The following is a 21,359-nucleotide window of genomic DNA, read 5'->3' as shown; positions in this document are numbered from 1 at the left end:
TAGTTTCAGTATATCTCTTGTTCAAGTAATGCACATGTGGAGGGATTAAATCCATATATCAGGCTTCAGACTTAAGTGCCTACCAATTTCCTTTAGTCGAATGATTCAGAAAAGTGTCAAGTTACACTCATCATTTTAATCTTTCATTACGAATAATTTAATGGAATAAAGATGATCATTCTTGTGTTTCAATTCGATGATTGGACAAATTGTACGGTCTGTTTTTATGTCTTATAGTCAATACCTACATTGCCTACCATTGGGCAAAGATTTTCATCAGTAAGAAGGTGATCTAACACATGTAGGTGTCTTTACGGTATTACGGTTTAAAATTAAATTAAGAACGTAAATGAAATATCGAGAAAAAAAAAACAAATAACCTCTTTGCTTAATTTTAATTCGTAATTAAAATCATTTGTTTTTTATTTCGTCATTTATTTTTTTTCATGATGCTTATAGTATTAACTGGTTAAGTGTTTTTTATACATATAGATACATTGATAACCAGAAAAATGCACAAATTTCCAGCAAAAACTATCAAAGTTTTTTATTGTCTAAAAATACAAAATTACGAAACATATTATACGTCTAAATGACTTACTACGTTAAGTTACATACATTTTATTCATACATTCAAAAATTATAATATCAAATAAAATTGGCAAAATTATTGAGCACAAAACATATCCACATATAAAGCATATTTTCTTTAATGGGCATAACTATTCATTCCGTATTCTCCTGACGTGTTCGAGTAATATAATATTAAATCAAAGTCTATATTTAGTAAAGACATATTTGAAGAAGGGTAAAAAACAATTTGTTTGGTGTATCACGTTTAGGAAGGTGCTTGTTAATTCCGCCCGTCTGGTGTCGCGAATACTGATATGCTATTAATCATATCATTCTGATACATCAATCATCCTCGTATCGAATTATTTTGGAACGATTCGACCTTTGAGATACGTTATAACGACAATTAAAACTGTGACTGTGCATAATTGTATAAATAAGGAACTATTACACGATTAAATTAAGAAGACTGCCATTGTTTCAACATTAATACCAATAATAATATACCTACCGACTAGTTTATTTTTGTCGTGTAAACAGCTTCGAGGTAAACAATTAATATTAAAACGAATAAATTATCAAATCAAATATTGATTGTCAAACTTGTATGGAAGTCTAACGAGATACTATTTGAAAAGTATGTCGTACGGAATCGCTACAAAATTTAAAAAAAATACATGTATTTTTCCATTCGTCATAAGCACGTGACATATCGAATGCCTGTCATTTCCATACATATTGTACGAACAAATTCAGTACGTAGCTTTCCTATGCAAAATAGTCAGTCTTTTGATATGGCAAAAAATGTTCGTACTGATTACTTATTTTAATATATTAATAATAAGTAGTAGCACTTTTATAAATGAAATGAATACTTTACTCTTTACGTAGATATATATATATATATATATATATATATAAATAATGTACATAATTATGACAATAGTGTAAGCACGCTAGCACTAACATTTGGTCTGCGTTTTAAGTTTTTCTTTTTACATTACATTTTTTTAAACTATATAATGCTGTATATATTGGTAGAAGTTCTTCCTTATATATATGTAGGTATATTGCGATAACAACCTGGTTTTTTAATTTTAAGTCTCTCCAGTACTACTGATTACTTAATTCTAATTAATTTCCATACTACTTTTCAGGGGTATAATAAATTACATAATTTTATTTCCTTCTTCCAAATCAAAGCAGCGTCTATATTCAATATTTACTATAGTTAGTTGATATAAAATTTAATATTTGTTAAGCAACAATTACTAATAATTAAATAGTTATTAGTCATTCCATGCACCCGACAGAAGAGTTTTAATATATATACGAAAAACAAATAATAAAAAAACGTAAGTGTACTTAGTAATATTGCTGGGCAAAGGCATACATGCGGAAATACATCATATGCAGGTTGCCTCACGATATTTCTCTTCATCGGTGTATCGAGACGAAGTTATAAACACAAAACTCAGGAATCCGTAACAATCAACTAAGATTCACATCAAGATTAAAAAAGTTCTTATATATTTAGCTAAAATTATAATCCTTATTAATTTAATCACTCGCTTCACTTGCCAATAACTTTATGCATCAATTTCATACTTTCCTGGTCCTATTGTTAGAAAAATGTTTAACGCACGAATGGCTTTATTTAAGGGTCTCTTTTATTTTCATTCGTAAGTTTAAATTTTTATACCGGATTAAAAAAAGATTGACAAAATTCAGTCGATACTATAACAATAACAATACATAAAATACCTTTTTATATTTAACTTACCTTTTTATATTAAGTTACGAACTATATATATAATGATTTGACAACCTCCATGGTCGAGTGATGTGTACACCGGTTATCATGGATACGCCACTCTGAGGTCCCGGGTTCGATTCCCGGCCGAGTCGATGTAGATTACCATTAGTTTTCTATGTTGTCTTTGGTCTGGGAGTTTGTGGTGCCTTCGTTACTTCTGATTTCCATAAAACAAGTGCTCCAGCTACTTACATTGGGATCAGAGAAATGTATGTGATGTTGTCTCATATTTATTTATTTAATCTGTAAATAAGAGAAAAGAATAACGTACAATACGTTATAAGACTACTATTTTCTTTTGTGTAACGAAATCGTTAACATCATAACGAAAAGAAACGTTTATAACTGATTTCCAATGTCAAACCAATTAGATTCGAATAAAATCACGGTTCCTTTCAAATATAACTTATCCCTTTGACCGTTTTCTCCCAAGAATATCTGATAATGAGTTAACAATTTAAATTGTCCTGTTAAGTCACGTCTGTCCAGGCACGTTGCTCGATTAGGCTTAAATTTTCATTACTCCATTGATTCCGCGAAGGTTCTGCGGCAGTCGCTGAATTTATAGCATCATTACTCAAGCTAGCAACCTAATTGATTACTTTGTTTACCTCGAGCCGCCTTCCACTGATTGTTTAGTTTTATTCGCTGAGAGCTGTACGCGTATTCGTTCCCATGGAGATAAATATTCTCGGCGAATTAACAATCAAAAAGTATATTGTCAATATTATTATTACTTGGTGGTAGGGCTTTGTGTAAGTCCATCTGGTTAGGTACCAGTTATTCTGCCGCCAAATAACAGTAATCAGCATTATTGTGTTCCGCTTTGGAGGGTGAGTGAGCCAGTGTAACTACAGGCACAAGGGACATAAAATCTTAGTTCCCAAGGTTGGTGGCACATTGATGTAAGGAATAGTTAATATTTCTTACAGCGTCATTGTCTATGGGCGATGGTGACCACTTACCATCAGGTGGCCCATATGCTCGTCCGCCAACCTATACCATAAAAAAATATATGACAAATAAATATAAACCAACAAAGTTACAAATTATGCCTATATTGATTCACGATATGATTAAAAGTTTAATTTTAAATATATACATGAATTCATATATGTAAGTGTTGAATTTTAAACAGAGCAGATCAAAGTTGATACACCTTAAATGTTTAATTAAGGTATAATAAATCATAAATGATTAGTATTTTTTTACATTACAATTAATGGCTTACATTATAGATAATAAGAGATAGAGATGCCAATTCCTTAATTTATTTTCACACTATTTATTTATTTATTTCATTTCACTAATCGAAATTAAATTAACAAAAGTAAAGCCATCCTGCCTTTATCCCGATTTACAAGGGGTCGGCGCAGCATGTCGTCTTAAAAAAAAACTTCTCTCTATTTGTCACAATTACTTAACGAAGAACACAGCATTACACACTACCCAAATATATTATATTTCATTACTGTAAAATATGTTCTATTTATCATACAAATTGGTGAAACTTGCTCGTATGCTCTCGACGTATCTTTACATAAACTATTAATAATTTTGTTTGTTCAATAAAATAACGTTATTCCATGGTTAGGTAAATAATCGTTATTCTAATAAAAAATACGTTACTTTTTACGTTACTTCACCCTTACAGCAAATCGTAGTGCCTGATTATCCTTCCAAGTTTCTCCTTAATATCTATAAGAAATAGTTTAACGTTTATTTATTTTGTACTTTTTTATGTTTATTAAAAATTAAATAGTATATTTTAATATCTTCTGGCAAAATTTCGTTACGAATCGACCATAAAGAATTTATAAGTAAAAATTCGTAAGCCGAACAAATATGGCAGATTTGATAAGTCTAGTCACATACAAAAAGCTGTTAAAATAGTTGATGCACGTACCAGATGACCGATAAGGGGGTCGCGTACATATAAAATATAAGCTAAGGCGTCAATGTCGACCCAAACCATCAATATAATGGAAAATTGTCGCTTCGTTCATTATTTACGGGTGTAGAGCATAAATTATTAGTGTAGGGGCAACGACCGACCTTGCTTTCGAAATTAACGCAATTCGGTTGGAATGAAACTACTCGGTCACGCACACTATTTGTCCGCCCGTACGCTGCGTTACATAAACTTTAATTGCTATAAATCATTCGTGTCCATTTAGCGGTCACTCCTACGTACGAGTCAAGTACAATAGGATGAGGTCATAGATGCAGTTTTACGACGCCAGTTGCTATTTTGTGGGTGCAGCGGTGACCATTTGTTGCGCCGGCGCAAATTGGCGCGGCAGACGGCGCGTCGGATGTTGCAATTGCTTCAATCACCCGTCCCCGCCTACCACACCCAAACATTACCAAATTATATTGAAACATGTTGCTACAGATTTTGGTCAGCCATTTGGATCTATTAAAAACATTAAGTGTAAATGATTATTTGTCCATTTAATCCATTATATCGATAACATTCTGACTTTTTTAAACGAAATAATACATATAAATAAAGTAGAAATTTCTGTTTCTGTTGATTTCATATGGCCCTTTTTAAGTTACCATAACCAACACTACCTTAAATCTTGTTGTAGTCTTCTTCTCTATTAAACTTGTACCATATTTATTCAACGCGGATAAAACCGCGCATCACACAGCTAGTAACACATAAAATGAACTTGTAACTTGAACGTAAGAATAACAATGTTGGCAATGATAAGTTTTGAACCAACGAATAAAGTAAAAATGAAAAATGGCATTATTTATCGTCACTACTTGTTCCAACAGCATTGTCACTATTGTAAGCTAGTCACGTCTACGGACGCTAATTTGAACACATGTACGAACATATAGAACATACATACTATTAATGCACAACATCATAGCCTTAAGTACTATAGAATAAGAGTTATATTTGGTTAAATTACACGGTACAATCCATTCGAACATGATGGCGCGCCCCTCTACTTTATCGCCGTACATTTGCAAAGTAACGCTTGTGTTTTGCAAGATACATTAATGTGCGTGTATCTACACACACGCACATGCACACTAAGGTATCTTGACTATGCGAGAATAAAGTGAAAAATATAGAAATTTCACTATATTTGTTAGTGCGCGCCTATAATAATTTAACATGCATAGGATGCACTTATGAGTAAACGGATCTGTACCAATATACACTTATATTTTTACTGTTGCTAACTCCACATTACTTAAGCGAATATTGGACTAACAATCGTTTAGAGCTAGAATATTACGAGTACGTTTTTGATAATATGTATTATATATTCGTGCATTTAGCTGCGCGGGCGCATGACCTAGTCTCATTTGTACATCTTATTAATTCGTTCCGCAACAATTCTATTACTCGATTATTGAGTTTCAATTGATTATTAATATTTCCCATTTACAAACAATGTGTTTGTAACATTTACGTAACATAACACAAACATTATACTTGTAATTAAAACTAAATTGCTTTGTGAAAGTTTCTATAAAAAATTAAGACAACATTTGTTGAAGTAGTAAAGTATTCAATAGATATTTTTGCATGACGCAATCGATAAAGTAACAGTGCGTGAAATCGTAAATTTCAGTACTCCCAAGGGAATGATTTGGAACTTTGGATCGTTGCTCCATTGCGGGACATAATACGATACGATAAAGAGTTTCATCCGACACGAGTTTGTTACTCTTATGAAAGAATTAAAAAAAATAAAGTAATTGAAACTGAATTGTAGCTGCCCGGATTTGTAACCATTTAATCCATATGTTTTTTCGACGATCGCCACATTTCAGCGCCGATGATATAATGGAACTCCGTAACTGTAACCGAAACTGTCGAAAATCGAAGATATAGACGAATGTATAGACAACATATCCGAAACTCGTAAATGTTTCCGATAAAACATAATTTATCATAATTTTGTTTTTACATAGTGCTATATTAAAAAGATCAGCTAATTTTTCTTGAGGCTATCTGTTTGTTTCTTTAATTATACCCAATATCGAATCAAAGACTACAATTGAAGTCAAATCGTTACATTGTATACATTTCTTTTACAATCTAATATTAGTAACAGAATATATTCGTAACAATCGGATAATTCAGAATAAGAATTAAAATAATATTCATATATCCGTATCTATATCTAGATCCAAATTACATAACCATAACATCTCTGTTCTGCACAATCACAAATAAGATACTTGGTGGTAGGGATTTGTGCAAGCCCGTCTGGGTACGTACCCCCACTCATCTTTTATTCTACCGCCAAATAACAGTACTCAGTATTGTTGTGTTCCGGTTTGAAGAGTGAGTGAGCCAGTGTAACTACAGGCACAAGGGACCTAACACCTTAGTTCCCAAGGTTTGTGGCACATTGACGATGTAAGGAATAGTTAATATTTCTTACAGTGTCGTTGTCTATGGGTGATGGTGACCACTTACCATCAGGTGGCTCATATGCTCGTCCGCCAACCTATACCATAAAAAAGAATAAGATGAAAAGAAAATATGAAAAGAAAACACGTCTCATAATACAAAGTATTATGGATATTATGTAAGTTCCATAAAAGAAAGATTATCCCTTAGGGCGAACAATGTTTTTTCGAATGTTGATAGATGACTGTGGCACGGGAACTACTCTAGACCGATCTCTATGATTGATTCAAATGGTCGTATCAATAAATCCTGGAAAATATTGCGCCCAAAATTGAAACCGCGTGTATGGGCTCTACGAATATGCAATAAAACGCTTTTCATCATAATCATTTCAGCCGTGAGACGTTCACTGCTGGACATAGGCCTCCCCCAAAGAACGCCACAACGACCGGTCTTATGCACCACTCCTCACCACCTTTCCAACACTTTTAAAATGAAATATTTAACATTAAGACTGTAATTATATTTAGTTATTGATTTTCCTCTATTCACCGTATTGCTATAAGACTACCTCGTACAGTAACTTGATATAATGCAGATTACGAAGTCCTGTGTTCGTGGGTTTTCTGTTAAAAAAAATCTCGGGCGTGAAGTCTGGAAGTCAAAAGTGTGTGCACTGTGGTTCGAAAATAATGTTAAGCCATTCCGCGCCTGAACTCTTTCTCGTCGTGTCGGATAATGAAATAGGGGATAAAGAGTGCATGTGTGTTTTCACTCACACTTGTGCACTATCAGATGTCATGCGTACTTATCTAGTCTTTCTTGAGATGAGCTGCGGTAGCCGAAATTGACCAGAACGTCATCATCACTAGCATATACTAGCATGTAGGTTAAAAGAGCATAGCAATATTTGCTATCCTTATCTAGTCCTGTTTTTATATAGAAACTTCGTACACCAGAAACAGCATCGAAATTCCGTTACTCCTATTTCGAACACGTGATGTTTCCCTACATCAATTGACATTGATAGCTCTCTAATGGCTCTATGGTTTTCCCGAGAGTCACGTGCAGTCGCGGAAGCAACGGGTCTCGTGAATAATCAGGATATCGGCCCTACATCGGTCGCTGACTCCGAATACTTTTACGTACTAATAAAGAATTTTTATATTAAAAAAAAATAACTTATAGGTGTTACATAAAGAAAAGTTATTATAAATATAATATGATAATATTCAACTTTGGACAAATTAGATAATCTGATATTTTATGTATATTCATATAAGTATTAATCGATAAACATAGTTCTTAGTGTTGTAATAGTTCCTTAATAATTATTTAACACTAAATGTATTATATAGTTAATAAATAAACTTCTACAACAAAATTTTATTTTTATTTTATGGAAACTAACAGATGACTCTTTAGCATAACTACCTAACTACTCAACAATAAAACATGCATTAGGCAAATTCACACTGACAGTAATTAATTAATTAGAGAATTATTTAAATTTATCACCCCCTCAAAAATATATACAATCAAATAAAATCAATAAACGTAAATGAAAGATTAAAAACAATTTAGATATAACCTTCTTTAAAATTAACCTTCTTCGAAATATTTCGACGGTTCCCGCTTTGATGTATTCCACTATTATCTTTAAAAATACTGTGTAATGAGGTTTGTGGTCAAAGTGTTTAAATTAAACTGAAAATAATTTATATTAACATAGCGTTTCCGGTACATATTGCCAGCTTGTTCTATTTATCCAGTTGTTTTACTTTAATTTATGACGAATGCCGGTCGCTGGGAATATATTTTGAAGAAATTACCGGTTCTTAATACAACCGTTGCTCGAAGAATGCATCGTTATGTTTACTTACGGCCATAGAACATCATATTTTAAAAATGGTATCAGAGCAATAATATCGCTGTAAAAATAATAACTAATCATATAAATTGCTAGCCGTGCCCGCCACTCCACGCGCGTATGAGGCTTTTGATTTGGTTTACGTTTTTCTTATACAGCCGCAATACTCTCTAACCGGCCAGTAACAATTAACTCTAAAATCAATTATGTGTAAAATCGAAACAATTTAATAAATTGCAATGAATAATAATAGTAACGTTTTTTTAGTTTTTTATTGTTTTCGACTCTTACCCACTTGAGCGAGAATCAAAAATCGAAGGTAAACTCTCAAACAGCCAACTTACTCCTTTTTTATCTGGCTCAATTCAAATAAAATGTTCTATTTCATAACGCTCTCTAACCGGCCAGTAACATTATTTATCTCTTAAAACAATTATATGCAAAATCGAAACTATTTAAAAAAATGCAATAAATTATGTTTATTTGCATTTAGGGCCATGGAACATGATATTTTAAAAACGGTATCAGAGCAAAAATATTTCTATGAAACTAATTACTAATCATATAAATTTCTAGCTGTGAACGCGATTCCACGCGCGTATGACACTTTTGATTTGGTTTACGTTTTTCTTATACAGCCGCAATAACGATCTCTAACCGACCAGTAAAAATAAACTCTAAAATCAATTACGTGTAAAATCGAAACAATTTAAAAAATTGCAACGAATAATAATAGCAAAATTTTTTTAGTTGTTTATATTTTACGACTCATACCCACTTGAGCGAGAATCAAAAATCGAAGGTAAACTCTCAAACAGCCAACTTATTCCTTTTTTATCTGTAGCAATTCAAATAAAATGTTCTATTTCATTTCACCAACTACCCAGACGTGTACAAATACGTAACGCTGAATTTATTTCGAATGTATCGAAATTAATGAAGCCATATCATGTCAATTGATATTATTCTCATTTTCCTGACGTCATTCTGCTGTAGATATTTGAAAATCGAATGTAATATTCGGTTTATTCCATATTTGAATCGTGTTCTTATATTGTCCTTTATATACCTACCACTTCCATTGAGATCCATTTTTAAAAGGTAACGAATAACTTCAGATTGTAATTGCATACTTACTAGAATAGTCATATCTGTAAAAATGTCCAAAAATAAATAAATATATATTTATTATTTTTGTGTTACTATGCACTATTAATTTGTAAAACGTTGTAAATGCAAAGTACAATGTTTAGTTAAAATGGATAATAAGGCATTAATATATATTTTTGAACTTTGAACATATCATTCTCTGCTTTTTATCTGCAATATTAACAGAACTTCAATTGTTGTTTTTATTATTTGTATTGTGATTATTCGGAGTGGTAAACTGGTCGCCTTGCGATGAAGTCGCAGGTTCGATCCTGACCTTGGCCTTTTCTCGTCCCCACTCCTAGCGGCTTAGCTGCATTATGCCTTATTAAATGGGAATACTATTAGTATAAATAAATATCCTATGTGCAAACAATGTCGGCAAAATTTTGAAATCGATAACGAAAATATATAACGTTATTTTTGCATAAAAAAAGCTAAGAAACTAATGAATGTTAACCCAAATTCAAATCATAAAATTCCGATAAAAATCTACTACGATCTAATTTTATAAACGAATAAAAAATATATATCTGATCAATGATATCTTGATCTTAAAACTATTAACCTTATATTTTCTCTTTCACTTGAAATAAAAACGTCGTCATACTATAAAAGCTAAAAAAGCATACGACAGAAATTATAACATGCATTATGAATATAAATTTAAATTTTTACTTTTTTACTTTACCCTAATATCGGAACACGTAAACATATTTCTCGTCTCAAAAATCGTCCGACGTAACGGGAAACAGCAACTAATTAAATAAATTTATACCCAAATGAAAAAAAAAATAACCGATTTGAATAAAAACTCCTTTGATAAGTGCGAGCAACGAAAATAAATTAGCGTGAATGTCACATGAATAAATCTTGATATTATCCCTTTGTGTGTGCCGTTTGATGCTCAGGTAACCAGATAAGTGTATGCCATCATTCAAACTCGATACATGTGGCAATAATCCAACTCTGCCTCTCATTAAGCCCACTGTCCTGCTACACAGGTTTCGCTACTAGTTCTTCTATAAATAGTGCATATCCGTGACATTTAAACGCCTTACGTCACTAGCGATCTCAAAGTATAATGAACTTTATACGTATGCTTTAGAGTTTATTTTAGATGTCGTTCTTGTTTAGATATACGTCACGTTGGAATTGAAACGCAATGTGCACAGTGGCCCAGTCGCAAGTGGTGGAATGAATTTCGTAGACTGCTTGCACTTTCAATAAGACTCGCTTCATAAGTTGATTCATTATTGGCTATCTGAGCAACTTTATAGTGCAATATCAAGTTCAAACGTTCTTTAAAATGTTTCCTTTATAAATAACAAACCGGTGACTTTTGAAAAATGTACGAGTATATCTTCCCGGTTTTAAAACATTGTCAAGTTTATTTTTTAAACTACTCTTACAAATTAGTGAACTAAGGTACCGTGTTAAAAATTACTCGTATATATAAGTTAAATGAAATCTATTGTAGATATTTTTTAACAGACGAGAATATTCTTATCTAATCGCGGCTAATATTATAATAACTTTTTTATAAAAATAACATTTCAAACAATAATTGTGTATTTTGTATAAGATATCAAAATCATTTAGAAAATTTTACATGTTTATGGTAAATAATTGGTTAAGTTAGCGTCGGTTCCCAGAACTGCATCCCAATCATCAATTTATTTCGAACAATTTATTGGGGCTATATAATTTTACCTTAATATTCAATAACTTACATTAAGAATCAATTTCATTATGAAAGCCAACCGAAGAGATATAAATATGTATTTTGCGCTTTTTCGTTGATTGTTTGAATTGAAATATTTATATGTGAGCTATAACAAGTAAACACAGTATGCCAATCCAAATAAAGTATTTTTATCTCATATAATATCATCTATACTGATTAAGGACGTTTTGTTAGTAAAGTCTAACTTTGACAAAAATATACTATATAGACGACGCAGTGCGTTTCAGAAAAGGTTTTAGTATATAATTGTGTATATTACTCTACTAATATTATAAATGCACGTACATATCTGTCTGTTGCCTTATTGGAAACTACGGAACTATATGAACAAATTTGATTTCACTTTGCTTTGCTTTAACTTTAAGGCCTACTTGTAATGCCTAACACCTAACAACCAACCTTTAAAACACAAATGAAGCCGCTGGCGGCAGCTAGTATTATATGGACAGATAAATTTTTGAGTTTCACCCACTTTAAATTACATAATGACTATTAATGTAACATACGTGAATTATCTGTTCGATAGTAATAGGGAAAACGGAACTTCATAGTAGATATATGTCTATCAGACATACAGACATTTTTAACTTTGCCGTTTTGTTAATTCAAATCATTTATAAAAATACATTAGTATAAAAGGCATATTATTCGATACAAGATTTTGTAGATGATAAAATAGCTTGGAATTAATACCTGTTGACTTCCAGGCAGGATACATTATATACATACATTGTATTTAACTAACATGATTGTATTTTTTAAACGTTGAAAAAGAGTAACTACTGAGTTTCTTGACGGTTCTTCTCGGTAGAATCTACTTTCCGAGCCGGTGGTAGCTTCACTTAATTGTTAAATGACGATTCAAAAGTGCTTGTAAAAGCCCACTTGAATAAAGTTTATTATGATTTTGATTATCCCGGACTAAAAATTAATATAGTTACTATAAATTTATGTATGTATAACTCTATGTAAGAAATTTATTTGTATCTCGTAAACAAAGTATAACACTCAAATTATGTGCTTACCAAACCTCGTCTTCTCATAAAAATTATCATTAATATTGCTTAGCAACAAACAATTCTAGGAAACCGTATATTATGTACATATTAAATTCTTTTATATAACTGCTGCCGGTTTTTTAATGAAATAATATTAAATAATAATGTTCCATATTTGGTAATATAGAAAGAATTTTATTGGGACAAACAATTTGCAAACAAATTACGTTTCCCTCTGTTTTATTAAGGTGAAAAACAATTGGTTCGTAATTAAAAATATATAGAGAAAAGTCTTGTTTGTTACAGTTATTTCAGTAAAAAGTCTCAAGATTGAATGATTAAAATTAAAATTGTGCTTGTTCATTTTTCAAAAATATAACTACCAACGTTTCGCTTCTAAAAATCTAACAATAGGTTTGAAAGGTGAGTATGTCTATATAACTATAGGCACAAAGGATAAGATGTTATCTTATTTTCAATCAATGGGTAATATTTCTACAGCGGCAGTCTATAAGTGGTGGTGACCACTTATTATGGTTGCCCATTTCCTCCTCCACCCCAGATAAAGCGGATACATTAAAACTTGTATGAACGACACATCCAAAAAGTATTTATATCATGTCAATATGTCATTTTCATTTCAATTACTTGGCATCACTCCATAATATTCGAGCATTAAACATATGTATGTCAATTCATAATAATTAATATAAGCATCGGGAAAAATAAAAAAAACGGAATTTCAAATTCACAATAACTGACTTTCATAAAATTTTATATTAGCGTTATCACCTTAACAACCAATACATTTTGCTATGTTTAGTATAAAAAAAGTCAAAAAGAAAATTTTATATTGATTTTTTTAACTTTCTCATATGCTAATTATCGCCCGCGACGTTATTTGTTGTTAGGTGTAGTAGTTAAACAGAAGTCTGTTTCATCTTTTCTTGGAGTTCAAATTTCATAACATTTGGTTTAGTAGTTTGGCCGTGAAAGAATAATAGATAAACTGACAAATTTACTTTCAGATTTATAATATTTGCCTATGGTGCTTATGTGTACAAGATAATAAATTACATGATGCTTACGATGGGTACTTTACCTTTAATAGTTAATTTTGACAGATATAATACCGTCGTTAGATACTGAAAATGTTAACTAACCCTTACATCTTCGATTACGCACTAACCTGGGATCAAAGATGTCAAACCAAATACAATATGCTTTCAACTATAAAATATATCAAATGTATATACTTTATCAAAATACAGTCTCTAACTGATCCTATTACCTAACAATATAATAACTTATTTTCATTCCAGCAACTATGATATAGTTTTTTTATGGAATAGGTTGGCAGACGAGCATATGAGCCACCTGATGGTAACACATCACCATCACCCATAGACAATGACGCTGTAAGAAATATTAATTATTCCTTACATCGTCAATGCGCCACCAACCTTGGGAATTAAGATGCTATATCCCTTATGCCTGTAGTTACACTGGCTCACTCACCCTTCAAACCGGAACACAACAATACTGCGTACAGTTGTTTAGCGGTAGAATATCTGATCAGTGGGTGGTACCGACCCAAAGGTTTTTGCCTAAACAAAAGGCTATAGGCTTGCACAATGCCCTACCACCAAGTAAAGTTTCTGGAATGAATGGAACTTATTCTCAATCTTTTATTCCAGCAACTACATATACAATAACTTATTCTCAATCTAACTTAAAGAAAATATCAGAAAACAATTTCTTTAAGAAATTCAAACTAATTAAAATATCCTATAAGAAATTTACAATGCTCATTATTTTATTCTCATTAAAGGCAATATTTCCCGTTAAGTTCGCAGATAAACGAAAATTTCAACCAAAAAAAGCTCAAGAAGGCTAACTGCATTCCTTGTTTGGTTTTATTTTTCCATTCCATATTACGTCAGGTAGGTCGTTAGCCTACGTCGGTTTTTCTTCGAATCAGGTCAGAAATTTGGGTTGAACTCGATAATAGGCGTTTATTCACCTCTCTAGGTCGTTTTAGTGTTTCGTATGTGCAGTATTTGCTATCTTGTTCGCGCATTAGCGATGGAATAGGCAATTTGGCAACAGAACCTACATATGTGGCGCCATTGTTATACATAAATTGATTTCTTAAACGTAAACCACGAATTGTGTTAACGATATTCTCTCAATGATCTAGTTTATTTTCGTATGCTACGATAACTATACTAATATTACATTGAATAATCTGTTGAAACTCGCTATTGAAAGTATTTTGTTGCTGAAGATAAAATATATTTTTTGAAAAAGAGCCTATATCATCAGGTTATGACACAGCAGAACAGTACTATTTATCACGGCCACCAAAACCAACACCGGTTATCATTTAGTCAATGATATATTTTGATATGAAAAATTATTTAAAGTTTTGAAACATTCAGACCAAAGACATTTTTTTGGGAAATTCCTAAACCTATTTCATAACACTTTTTACGTATTACAATTTATATTATAGACCAACAAATAAGTTTCATTGATTAAATAGAAATAGCTCGATAGTAGGAGTACCTAGTCGTCCAAACATGTTATAGGAAACATTAGATTCACCCTCGCATACTGACCCAATGGACGAGTAGGAATGGTCTAAAAAGGAAATCCTACTTGCGCACGCGCAAGCGATATGAGTACGACGCGTACAGCTACAACCATTACAATTACAGTTCACTGAATAGAATTAACTATTGATGGACTCTATTACGAGGGGGATATACGAAGTTTTTCAATTAATATATGTATATACGTTTCTATATGTTTACATATTATGTCAATATTATTAGAATCTCGGTTACTACGGTTTTTTTATTCAATTAAATTAATCTTATTGCTTCGTTCTTATATTGTGTGTGTGTGTGTGTGTGTGTGTGAGATGTTATCATGTGAAAATATCGATTGATGAGCGATGATCGATCGTAATACACGAACGAGACCGATTATTGATAAAATACACATTCAATTTTTAATTAATTAGGTGTCAATCATTTTTATTGTGAAAAATTGAAGCATTTCAATTTACTGACGCAATTTATTATTCTAATAGATTTATTTGTTTACTATCTATACATATAATAAAATTGGTGTGTCTGTAGTATTAAATGAATTGGTTTTTACTAAATGCATTTGTATATACACAGTTCATATTCCGATAAAACAGTCAGACAAAAATCTACAATTTTTGTCTGCCTGTCTGTCTATTTGTTCCGGTTAATCTCTGTAATGGCTGGACCGATTTTGAGCGTACTGTCAATATCACATAGCTGATGTAACAAGGAGTAACTTTAGGTAGTTTAGGGTACTTTTTTCATTTCATTATAACTGAAATGCGCACGAAGTCGCGGGCACAGCTAGTAAAAAAATGAAATTAGTCACACATATAAAAAACATTCTAATAATCTGGAAATAACTCGATAATGCTGCCGACAAACAATCAACTCGACGAAATAAACTTCGGCTAATCGGCTTACCAGAATGAAAAAATGATCATATCGACATGACAACAGCCGCTGCTAAATAAATATAGGGTTATAAATCAAACACATCTGTAATTATATAAGCGGAGTGCGTTTTTATTTATGCGTATTGATTTATGTGAGATTAACAATTCGGTTTGGGTGTAACGTGGGTGTAACGTAGGCTGAGGGTTAGAACTAATGACGAGGCCGCTTCGACCTCTGAAGGTGTTAATTGCTAGCGCATACGCAAAGAGATTAGTAGCAATGATAAAATACCTACGGAGATGTTACTTTGACACTAATTAGTTTGGGAAAAAAACTATATTATATTTGAAGTTGTACCGCAGTTCCAATTTTAAATCCAATTTTTACTTGCCTCTGTCAGTCTGGTTTCGTGATACTTTATTTCTGAATGTAACGATATACATAAATCTTATAAAATGTTTAGTGCATGAGATTTTTCCATCTTATTTCTTAAGTTAAATCAAATATATTTCAATATTTACGAAACTTTTAGACCATAATTATTGCCGATCATTAAACATTTTTTTGGCGTAAAAAATAAGCCACTATTTCTATTCTTCCGTAAACTCTGTGGATATCTTCAAGTGTGTTAAAAGTCAAAAGTTAGAGAATCATAAGAGTCAGAAAATCGCCTTACACTACGATTCTCTTACCAATTTAAATGGTATGATGGAAGATAAAATAAATATAAACATGCTACATAAATGTGCTATTACACTCATCGGAAGTACAGCTTTTGTGTGTTACCAAAAAAAAGCCAAATGACCTTTTTGAACATAATTTTAGTACGATCATTCAAAACTAAATGGTTATTATTTTAACGTTTGTAAACGAGTATTATTACACTCACTCTTCACGAAGGTTTATGTTGATATAATACTGTATTTATTAAATATATATTTTGCATTGCTTTATAATTTCAAAGGATACATGTGAAATCATACTTAATCTTGCAGCGATTTCGATAACATCATACCATATTCGTACTTTAATTATAAAACGTTCGTAGCATTTAACGGCTGAATTTATTGTCCTGTATTACAACTCAGTCCCAAAAGGTAGTTAATGATAACGTTTATGAAATATCAAGATTATTCAGCATCAAGCGGCCAATGACCCCAACTTAATATTCTAAATCGAATAATTCCTTTCAATACGCTTAGAAGTCGACATTTATTTACGACGGACATTCCATTTTTACTTATAAATCGTTGATATTCATTGAAAAAAGACCGTTGCTTTAGCTTTTTAAGCATCATTTGTACATAGCTTGTTTGTAGTGTGTTACGACTATTTGTTAGTATGGTTATGTCCTCACAAGATGCGAAAATGTTTCGCTTACTGCTTACAAAAAGATCTAAACGTTTATGGGGCATTGTCCGGCTGTAGAAGTTTTCATGCTCGTCAGGGGCCTTTGTCGCGTCGGTAGACTTTCTCGAACCTGAAGTCCCATAAACCGGTGTGGTCCATTCAACTGCAAGACCAAAGTTATCTATGAGGAGACCACACCCATTCCTTTTCATCTCCTTTTTCGGTTGAGAGAAAACAATGCCATTGGAAAGCGTTGTTTTGTATTTGTTATGTGCAAATGTAACTAACTATCAGATGGGTACTTTGAGTTATTATTGCTTGAATATTAAATTTGCGTTTTAATGGAACTAATTTCATGCCTTTTAAGTAACGACGCACGACAAAAGACCAAAGTTGTTTACGCTCGTCCCAAATGTCATACGTGACACTAATGAGATAAATTTCACACGTTCCGTCTACAGATTGCAGAACTTTTTCGTATACTGAATTTTATTTTTTCAATTACAGCAACTTCGTCTTTAAACTTCTATGTTTTTTTAGCTCCATCGTCGGGAACGTTCGTACAGAATTTTGGCATCATTATGCATATTAGAATATTTCTTTTGAAGCTTTAAATTTACGAGATCAAATTAGCGTAACGTTGTTGAATTACAATTTTTATCGTGTCATTTAAAGTCCTCTTACTGTTCGCTTGACTTTTCCCCTAAGTGTTTCTGGCAATGATCCGGGCGCCGGCGGAAGTGCAGATTGGCATCCCGGGCGACCACCTCCGTCGAACAAACACGACGTTGTTCAAACGACACTGAGTGCCGTTGTGTCCTATTTAGAATAAATGCAGTTCATTTTTAAGCAATGCTTAAATGCAACAATGTCTGTGCGAAGCCGTAAAACTGCAGCCATAAGAACCTTTGCAGTTTACTCGTGTTGCAACAATTCGTATATAATGCAAAATGTAAATTTCGGTTCTGATTTAAACCTTTTGTACTAAATACGATACCGTACAATTACGTAATAGATGCAAATATAATTGTCGATTCGCAGAAATACAATTCAAATTAAGTAAAAATATACATCTAATTTGGGAAGTAACATGTTTGCGTTACTTGGCAAACTGACTATTTGGACGTTTTCTTAATTAAAGAGTCACAGTCGTTCAATATGATAATAATTTGTTGCTTCCCGAGACTGATGTGGCGTGACGCCCGCGGCGTTCCGTATCTCTTTTTTACGTCATTTCAATGTCATCTCGACTACTATAATCCGAAAATAAAGGTGTATTTTTATTCTATCCAGCTCTCACTTAAATACTAAATTCTTATAAAGACAAATTTTAGTCACCGATTTTGATCTCAATAATATTAATGTAAGCATTCCTAATAAATACTGCGAATGATGTACCTTAATTGGTTTTGATATAATTAAAAAATAATTATATTTGTATAAAACGATCAAATTGACGGCTGCAATGTCGAGATGCGATTTATTGAATTTGAGTTAACTTCGATACCTACATGAATTGGACATCTGTCGACTTCATCAATGTTGCATTGTTTAGCAATCCACAAAGGGCTCACTACGCGCGAACTGATAATAGTAATTTCATAAGCCGATGACGTGATGAAATTATCTCATTCAAGATTCTAGTGAGATTTTAGTGAGCGCAGTGCGTGACGCCGGCGTACGTGCTCTGACAACCTTGAGCGTGTTTCGCATTATAGTCGAGTAGCGATACGATACGCGGCTAGTTCTCGACGCTCGACGCTGACGCCCTCACTACGCCCGCTATTATTAAACGAGTTCATTGGAACATCTATTTGCGCAATTTGTAGCATCGCACCTAAAGCATTCCGATGACCTTACTCTGCCTCCGCGCATGCATTCATTTGTTACTACTTCGTATCTTAGACTCACTTTTTTTTAAATGAAAATGATAGTTATGCAGTTGAGTCTGCACTTAATAGACAGCGCTATAAGGTAAAATAATTTGAAATGACAGACCTTAATCTCTATTGGTTTGCTTTTGTTATGCACGTTTAGAATGCGATTGCTGGTACTATCATATTCTGAATAGTAATGACAGTACGCATGCGCTTTTGATGTTTTTACACGCGCTATTCATTCATTGCGCAACTAATCCGTCCACCATGATGTAGTTCAATCGCGTTTCGGAAAATATCAAATTTATTGGACGGTGAGTTTCGACGAACATCGATATTACAAAGTCAAATTAGAATGAAATTTAAAAATATTATCGGTAAACGCGTTCGGTCGTTCGGTGAGGCGCGATTGTTACGCGGCGCGGTGTGGCAGCGCTGCGGCGGAGGCGAGCGGGCGAAGCGGGCGGCGAGGCTCCGCGCCTCCCGGCCGCGGCCGCGAGTGTGCGCGAGTGCGCGTGTGGTGGTGAAGCCAGCCTCGTCGCGGCGCGCCCCGTCAGTCGGCGGCGGCGAGTCACGCGCGTCGTCTCGTACAGCTCTCTTCGTACTATCGCTGCACTTCTAGCCGCACACCTGCTATCGTTCAGGCTCTGTCGGCTCTCACGCTCTCGAGCGTGGAGGTCGCTCTGACCTCGCAACTTGGTTTCGGTTCTCGGCGATTTCACCTCGCGTCACAACAATCGCGCCCGCTGCAGCGATTGCCGCGATACTGTCGAAGCGTGTTGTGCTGGTGCATACTGTGACTCCGGCGAACCAGACGGACGTCGCTTGCCGTGACAGTGAAATCGTGATTTTCCAATTGGTGCGGATGTGCAGTGATGGATGAATAAGACAGAAGCGCGAGTGCCCGCGCAAACCGCCTTGTCGACATTTTTCTGGTGGAGTGCGACAACGGACCGTCAAAATTGAGCCCAAACTGTATCTAGGTGGGTATCATTCGGCGACGAAAGCCAGCGCGGTAGGAGCGCTGGTCGCTGGCCGCTGGCAGAGCGATCGCTAAATATTTATAGCATGCATGTAAGAAAGTGTCGGCGGTTTGTCAACGAAGGCGGCCAGGCACCGCGTGCCGTGGCGCGGCCTGCCCGCATCCGGTCAGCCGCTCAGCTGATTACTTGTCCTACTAATCTCCTTGCAAAATTCACAATTCACAAATTTCTTTGATGTATTCCATCGCGGATTGAATCCAAACACCTCGTTTGGGTGTTTTAATTTATTAATTCCGAATTTATTCTATGGTAGGAAACGTGTTCAGTTGCAATTTTAAAATGATCTTTGACACGAAGCTAAATCTAGGTTAGATTATTTACTTAAAATAGTCACAAGCGGGCAGATAGCGACGGCATTAATGTCCTATTTGATTACAACTGAGGAACACGATTCCGTAAATAATTTGTTATAATTATAAAAATATACTCACTGCATATTATAAAGCAATTTGGGTTACGTCAATATTTTAAATCAATCGACTTATAATAAAATTGAAACTGAGCCTTTCCGCCTGTACCTACCGCATCTATTTTGAAATTAACTACAAAAGCAACATCAAAGTTGATTTAATTTATGTTTATCAATGTGAAAGACAATAAATACCCAGAATATATTTAATTAATAAAATTATCAACTTACTTTCTATATTAAAGTCCTCCGAAAATGTTCATAACTAATATAAATCTATAACGCTAAATTTAAATATAATATAATGACATACTTCTAACTCTTCTAAACTCTTCTGGTCTTCTATATTAGCTGAGTCAGGTCAACAACATGGGACTGTAAACAGCTTAGCGTTAGCTGCACAAATTGAATTAGTTTCAAGTCCAATAAACTAGCATTAGAAATAATGCCTTCATTGGATAAGTCACTACCTGTGTTTGTTTCGATGCCTTTAGCTCTCATTAATATTCAATCATTCGCGTGGAACATGGAAGTTAAATTAATATCCAGTCGGACCCGATACGATTACAATATTTTATATAACTAGTGTCAGCGAACATAATTATTATACCTATAATATTTTACGTATGAATTATTCTTTAATATA

The 21,359-nt window shown here is 33.4% G+C and overlaps 1 protein-coding gene and 1 long non-coding RNA gene across 7 annotated transcripts in view; one reads left to right on the top strand and one right to left on the bottom strand.

Moving 5' to 3' along the window:
- The window catches only part of LOC124533629 (ecdysone receptor), a 223,685-nt gene that overhangs the window by 52,567 nt on the left and 149,759 nt on the right, over nt 1-21,359 (top strand). For 2 of the 5 annotated variants that reach the window (XM_047109032.1, XM_047109031.1), the window contains exon 1: nt 19,781-20,244. The exons of 1 other annotated variant lie outside the window; for it this stretch is intronic. The gene's annotated coding sequence lies outside the window, so the exon portion shown is untranslated. Of the gene's footprint in view, nt 1-19,780; nt 20,245-21,359 lie in introns of those variants that run through there. 2 more of the 5 variants (XM_047109033.1, XM_047109029.1) reach the window with 1 other exon arrangement.
- Nucleotides 16,158-19,742, bottom strand: LOC124533630. Of its 2 annotated transcripts, none has more exons than XR_006966702.1 (3): nt 18,896-19,742; nt 18,069-18,203; nt 16,158-17,547 (listed from the first exon to the last, which is right to left on the bottom strand). It is a non-coding gene; the product is annotated as an uncharacterized LOC124533630 (long non-coding RNA). The 2 variants fall into 2 exon arrangements; XR_006966703.1 differs by having other exon boundaries at nt 19,383-19,742.

This window comes from Vanessa cardui, chromosome 11, assembly GCF_905220365.1.
Source record: "Vanessa cardui chromosome 11, ilVanCard2.1, whole genome shotgun sequence".
Taxonomy (NCBI): Eukaryota; Metazoa; Arthropoda; class Insecta; order Lepidoptera; family Nymphalidae; genus Vanessa; species Vanessa cardui.
This window is presented reverse-complemented; position numbering and strand designations above follow the sequence as displayed.